We start from the raw sequence: 7,500 nt of genomic DNA, 5'->3' as shown, positions 1-7,500 counted from the left end.
AACAAAGCGATAAAAGGAAGGAAGAAATAACTAGATAAATGGTGATAACTAAATGATAAAATAAAGATAAAAAAATAAATAAATAAACAAATAAAAGGAAAGGAAAACAAAGCGATAAAAGGAAGGAAGAAATAACTAGATAAATGGTGATAACTAAATAATAAAATAAAGATAAAAAATTAAATAAATAAACAAATAAAAGGAAATGAAAACAAAGCGATAAAAGGAAGGAGGAAATAACTAGATAAATGGTGATAACTAAATAATAAAATAAAGATAAAAAAATAAATAAATAAACAAATAAAAGGAAAGGAAAACAAAGCGATAAAAGGAAGGAAGAAATAACTAAAATAAACAAAAAAAGGAAATGAAAACAAAGCGATAAAAGGAAGGAAGAAATAACTAGATAAATGGTGATAACTAAATAACTGAAGATGAATTTGATTTAGAGTTATATCTGAGTTATGAATAGATGAATTATTTTGAGTTTAGACCAATGCGAGATGAAAGAATATATGTACAAAGAAAAATAATAAAATAGAAGAAAAAAAAGATAATAACAATTAATCAATTGTTAATTATTGATGGTCATTAATAATCAATTATTGATAAGAATTGATTATGAATCAATTATCAATTATTAATTATTCATTATTGATATTCTATTGAATTAATAATCAATAAAATGAGTTATCAATTAAATATTAATCATTTATTGGTTATCAATTATTGATCAATATTTATTAATAATTAATAATTAAAAATAGAAATTAATCATCAAAAACATTATTTAATAATAATTAATAATTCGAACCTAAAGTTAAGAGAATTAAATATCTTATCCCAAGCTATAGTGTTAGAATAATTAAAGATTATGATAGAATAAGGATGCTTATAATTTTATATCTACTGTGTATACCTTAAAAGATTACCTCATGTTTAATGCGCGCGCACGCACGCATATATGCACGCACACACACACAAACATGCCCACGCACACGCAAAAACATATACTCAAAGGCATATAACTTACACATAAGCAAACACATACACACAAGCAAACACACATAAACACAAGCAAACACACATACACAGAAGCAAACACACAAGTAAACACACACAAATACAAGCAAACACAAGCAAACACACATAAACACAAGCAAACACACATACACACAAGCAAACACACATAAACACAAGCAAACACACATAAAGACAAGCAAACACACATAAAGACAAGCAAACACACATAAAGACAAGCAAACACACATAAACACAAGCAAACACACATAAACACAAGCAAACACACATAAACACAAGCAAACACACACAAACACAAGCAAACACAAATACACACAAGCAAACACACATAAACACAAGCAAACACACACAAACACAAGCAAACACACATAAACACAAGCAAACACACATAAACACAAGCAAACACACATAAACACAAGCAAACACACATAAAGACAAGCAAACACACATAAAGACAAGCAAACACACATAAACACAAGCAAACACACATAAACACAAGCAAACACACAAAAACACAAGCAAACACACATAAACACAAGCAAACACACATACACACAAGCAAACACACATACACACAAGCAAACACACATAAACACACAAGTAAACACACACAAACACAAGCAAACACACATAAACACAAGCAAACACACATAAACACAAGCAAACACACATACACACAAGCAAACACACATAAACACAAGCAAACACACACAAACACAAGCAAACACACATAAACACAAGCAAACACACATACATACACACAGATAAATAAACGTACATGCATATAACCAAGAAATCACACTCACGCAAGCATTTATGAAAGCACTCACTCTCACACATAATCACTGATAAACTTCTACTGAACTGAACACAGGCACACGCACACACGCGCCCGCACACACACACACACACACACACACACACACACACACACACACACACACGTAAACATGTACACGCGAGCGCATACGCACACACACACACACACACGCAACCACACACACACACCTATAAACATAAACATAAACACCTATAAACGCCCCCATAAACATGTACACGTACATGTACATGTACACATAAGCATGTACACGCGAGCGCATGCACACACACGCAACCACACACACACCTACAAACACAAGCAAACACACACATGCAAAAACAGACAGTATTCAAATATACAAAAATTACATCTGGTCCTCTCCACTAATTACAGAACCATTACTTTATTTATTTATTTATTTATTTATTAAGTTGCATTCATTAGCTCTAGAATACTGCCATTGAAAATATTGCATGGAGATCATCCCTGTACATTTTTTATTTATTTTTTATCTATTTTATTTATTTTTTATTATTATTAATTTTTTATTTTTCTTTATAATAACTTTGGAAAATCAATAGATATATAATACTTTTCCAAAATCTCTCGACAATATATTTTCTCAAAAGTACAGATGAAAAACTAAATGCTATTTCTCCAACATCCTCGACCGTGGGATAGACAGCACCACCGGATGGTTCATGACAAGAAGTGCGACCTCTCTCTCTCTCTCTCTCTCTCTCTCTCTCTCTCTCTCCTTCTCTCTCTCTCTCTCTCTCTCTCTCTCTCTCTCTCTCTCTCTCCCCTTCTCTCTCTCCTTCTCTCTCTCCTTCTCTTCTCTCCCTTTCTCTCTCCTTCTCTCCCTCTCTCTCTCCTCTCCCTTTCTCTCTCCTTCTCTCCCTCTCTCTCTCCTTCTCTCCCTCTCTCTCTCCTTCTCCCCCTCTCTTTCTCCTTCTCTCTTTCTCTCCCTCTCTCTCTCCTTCTCTCCTTCTCTCCTTCTCTCTCTCCTCTCCCTCTCTCTCTCCTCCTCTCTCTTTCTCTCTCTCTTTCTCTCTCCTCTTCTCTCTCTCTCTCTCTCTCTCCTTCTCTCTCTCTCTCTCTCTCTCTCTCTCTCTCTCTTCCCTTCTCTCTCTCTCTCTCTCCTTCTCTTTTCCTGTCTCTCTCCTTTCTCTTTTCCTCTCTCTCTCTCTCTCTCTCTCTCTCCTTCTCTCTCTCTCTCTCTCTCTCTATCTCCTTCTTTCTCTCTCTCTCTCTCCTTCTCTCTCTCTCCTTCTCTCTCTCTCTCTCTCCCTCTCTCTCTCTCTCTCTCTCCCTCTCTCTCTCTCTCTCTCTCTCTCTCTCTCTCTCTCTCTCTCCTTCTCTCTCTCTCTCTCCTCTCTCTCTCTCTCTCTCTCTCTCCTCTCCTTCTCTCTCTCTCTCTCTCTCTCTCTCTCCTCTCCTCCCTCCTCTCCTTTTCTCTCTCTCTCTCTCTCTCTCTCTCTCTCTCTCTCTCTCTCTCTCTCTCTCTCTCTCTCTCTCTCTCTCCTTCTCTCTTTCTCTGTCTCTCCTTCTCTCTCTCTCTCTCTCTCTCTCTCTCTCTCCTTCTCTCTCTCTCTCTCTCTCTCTCTCTCTCTCTCTCTCTCTCTCATCCTGTCATCTCATTTTCTCTCTCTCTCTCTCTCTCCTTCTCTCTCTCTCATCCTGTCATCTCATTTTCTCTCTCTCTCTCTCTCTCTCTCTCATCCTGTCATCTCATTTTCTCTCTCTCTCTCTCTCTCTCTCTCTCTCTCTCTCATCCTGTCATCTCATTTTCTCTCTCGTCCCTCCACCCAAACCCTGATTTATGTATCTGTCTGCTTGTCTATCTCTTTATCTATTTTTCTTTATCTGTCTATTTTATTTATTTATTTATTCATGTCTGTTTATTTATTTATTTATTATTTATTTATCTGTTTATTTATTTATTTATTTAATTTATTTATTTATTCATGTCTGTTTATTTATCTGCCTTTATCTCTGTCTATTTCCTTATCTGTCTATCTCTTTATCTCTGTCCATTTCTTTATCTATCTCTTCATCTATCTGCCTTTATCTCTCTCTATAAGAAGATAAGAGGGATGGGGAGGGGAGGGAGGAAGGGAAGGAGACGGGAAAGAGGAAGATAAGGGGGGGGGAGTAGGAGAAGAAGGAGAAGGGAAAAAGGGAGGGGGTGGGAAAGAGAAGGGAAAGAGGAAGATAAGGGGGAGGGGAAGGAGAAGGGAAAGAGGAAGATAAGGGGGAGGGGAAGGAGAAGGGAAAGAGGGGGGAGGAAGGGAAGGGGGAGGGGGAGGGGAAGGGGGAGGGGGAGGGGAAGGAGGAAGGGAAAGAGGAGGGGAAGGAGAAAGGGGATGAGAAGAGAAAGCGAAGGAAGAGGCAGATAAGGTAGAAGTAAACCATCAGCTGGCACTAGGTATAACCAGCTTGCTGGCCACAGTTATAACCCACCACTGAGAGCAGTTGTTATAACCACTCGATGCCCTGGTTGTGATCCAGTGGATAAGAGACAGACGTTCACGTGCCATGGTCTTTATTGTGGACTGTTAATACACCCGAGCTGTTCGCTCTAGTCTGTCTGTCTGACCTCTCTGTCCTGATCTGTCTCTCTGTGATTCTTACATGTCCTTAAGTACCATTTAGTCACTTTCTACGCCTCGGGCCTTCCGTTAACAAAAACAGCTGCCTAGAAAAACTAGTGTTCCGAGGCGGAAACGAACACAGGAGACAGGAAGCGTCAGGTCAAAACACACTGCCATCGATATTGCATTGAATTAAGTAGACATACATGATCAATGTCTTGGGTCACATAATATCAGTATCAGTGCCTTACAGATGGGAAGGAGGAGGAGGAGGAGGATAAGAGGGAGGGGGTGGAGAAGAGAAAGAGGAGGTGGAGAAGGGAAAAACTAAGAGGAAGAAGATAAGGACGAAGGGGAGGAGTGAATACGGATGAAGAGGAAGGGGGGGGGGGGGGGAGGGGGGGGGAGGGGAAAGGGGGGGAGGAGAAAGTGTTGAAGGAAAATGAAGGGGCTGGAGGAAGTGGAGAAGGGAAAGAGGAGGAAGAGGAAGTAGTTATATGCTGTGTGTAAATATAGAGGTTTAGAGAAAGATAGTTCGAAAGAGGAGATAGGAATAGAAAGGAATAAGAAGAGTCAGATAAAAAAGATAGAGATAGGAAGAAAGAGGGATAAGATAGAGAGATATGAAGATAGATGTAGTGGAAGAAAGATAGATAGGAAGGAAGAGATATAGACAAGAGAAATAGAAAGACAGTTAGAAAGACAGAAAGATAGGGAGACAGATAGACAGGAAAGTAGATAAAGCAACTGAAATAAAAATATAAATGCATTTTTTTTTTAATCTTAATTAATTTGATTTAATTTAATCATAATTGTTTAATGTTGCAAATGATTTATCAATTGATGATCCACTCTAAACAGTGGATTAAACTTAATGAATGATAATTATCTAAAAAAATAATAATAATAAAATGTGTAAGAAAAGTATGAACACAGATGTGGCAAATAGGAAAAAGCCAAGAAAACAAAACATATTCACCCAATCTTATTGATATGAAAAACAAGATATCGAGAGTCTTGAAACACGCAACAGAGATTTCCATTCCTTTCATTCAGAACTCATTCCGTTACGGAACCTATCATGCCACAGGACAAAATAGGTTCAGAAAAAATCAAACACATGTTCATGGGCAGTCTACACGTTCCCGGTCTCCCCAAAGAGGCTGTGAGGCAAAAATAGATATAGGTGTTATCTATTGAGTATTAAGTGCAAAGGATTCAATATCATCTAATAAGTATATGCGAGTACTCAGTGCAAAGGGGTTCTCAGGTATATGGCCTTGGACTCTCACTTGTAGAGGAAATACTTGAACATTAACACGAAGCTGAAATGAGCAAATCTCTTTGTCCTGTTGGGAATGAAATTAGTAATAAACATATAATAAACATAAAGGTTATTCTTTGGGTAAAGGAACCAGAGGTCTTTCTGCTTTAGAAGAGTAACATAAGGTAAGGAGATGGCATGCATTGCTAGTATCATTCAAGAAAAGGTTACACTAATACTTATAGATATGCTCATATATGATCATGTATCTATAGGGATATGAAAGGATAGACAGGAAACATATGAAAATATACATTTGCTGATGTTTTATCTTCTTGAGGGAAAACAAGAGAGAAAAAGTTGAAAGAAAACTACACTATTTCCTTCTCCATTTTCTCTTCCTCTCCAAAAGACAAACACAATTTCTGCCGAAAAGTCTTTAGAGCTCACTGGTCGCTACCTTCCGAGGGCGAGCTAACACGGCAAGGGTCACGCCCCTAGGCCGCACCTGAAGAATGGTTCTTGGCGGCTGCTAGTTTAAGATTGTCCCTGCCTGCTGCTTGGGGAGGCTCGACCCTGCCTGCTGCTTGGGGAGGCTCGTTGCTGCGCACTGGTCCCCGACCCCTGCTCCTCGTCGCAAGAAGACTGAGTGGCAGAGACGCCTCTGAGGTCGAGGGCTGGCCTGCGCTTGCCACCTCCAGCTCCTGAGACGGTTTCAAATCCAAAGGAGAAGAGCATTTGAGACACTCACGGGCACTGCATTCGGGCTATCTGTCACTCAAATCCTTTCCATGTTATTCGTGACTTTAAAAGTTCCACAAAAAACGTTTCTCTCACATGACAACACACACAAGCACACGCGTAAACACAGGCACGCACGCACACACACACTCACACGCACATGTACATGCACATACATGCGCACTGCGACGCAAACATGAAAGCACGTATAAATCCACAGTCGCAGTTACGCACATGCATGCACACACATGTGCATACACAAAAACACTCACAACACATACACATATATGTATGTATGTATATATGTATGTATCTATATCTATATCTATTTATAAACATATATATATATATATATATATATATATATACATATATATACAAATATATACAAAAATACACATATATTCATATGTATATACATAAAAAAAAAAAAAAAAAAAAAAAAAAAAATGAAAGCACGTATGTCTGTGGATTGTCTATATGTATATGTATATGTATATGTATATGTATATCTATATATATATACATATACATATATTGTTTTTTATTTATATATTTATATATATATATATATATAATATATATATATATATATATTTATTTATACATATATTATATATATACATATATATATATATATATATATTATATATATATTATATATATTTATACATATATATATAGTTATTTTTTTATATATATTTATACATATATATATATATACATATATATATATAATATATATATATACATATATATATATATATATACATTATATATATATATATATATAATATATATATATATATATATATATATATATAGAGAGAGAGAGAGAGAGAGAGAGAGAAGAGAGAGAGAGAGAGAGAGAGAGAGAATATACATGTGTGTGTATATGTATTATATGTATAATTTGTATATATATATATATATATATATATTATATATATATATATATATATAACTATAAGTATATATATATATATATATCATAATTATGTGTGTGTGTGTGTTGGTGGTGTGTGTATAGACATATTCAT

At 36.4% G+C, this 7,500-nt stretch overlaps 1 protein-coding gene across 1 annotated transcript in view; it reads right to left on the bottom strand.

Annotated features, from left to right (window-relative positions):
- Nucleotides 1-307, bottom strand: part of LOC147467629 (uncharacterized) — a 25,844-nt gene extending 25,537 nt beyond the window's left edge. The window contains exon 1 of the mRNA XM_086531197.1: nucleotides 1-307. This exon is cut by the window's left edge and continues 805 nt beyond it. The gene's annotated coding sequence lies outside the window, so the exon portion shown is untranslated.
- Nucleotides 308-7,500: the final 7,193 nt, after the last annotated feature.

The sequence above is a fragment of the Penaeus japonicus genome, unplaced genomic scaffold, assembly GCF_977035675.1.
Source record: "Penaeus japonicus unplaced genomic scaffold, GWHDUDI00000001_assembly GWHDUDI00000035, whole genome shotgun sequence".
NCBI classification, from domain to species: Eukaryota; Metazoa; Arthropoda; class Malacostraca; order Decapoda; family Penaeidae; genus Penaeus; species Penaeus japonicus.
This window is presented reverse-complemented; position numbering and strand designations above follow the sequence as displayed.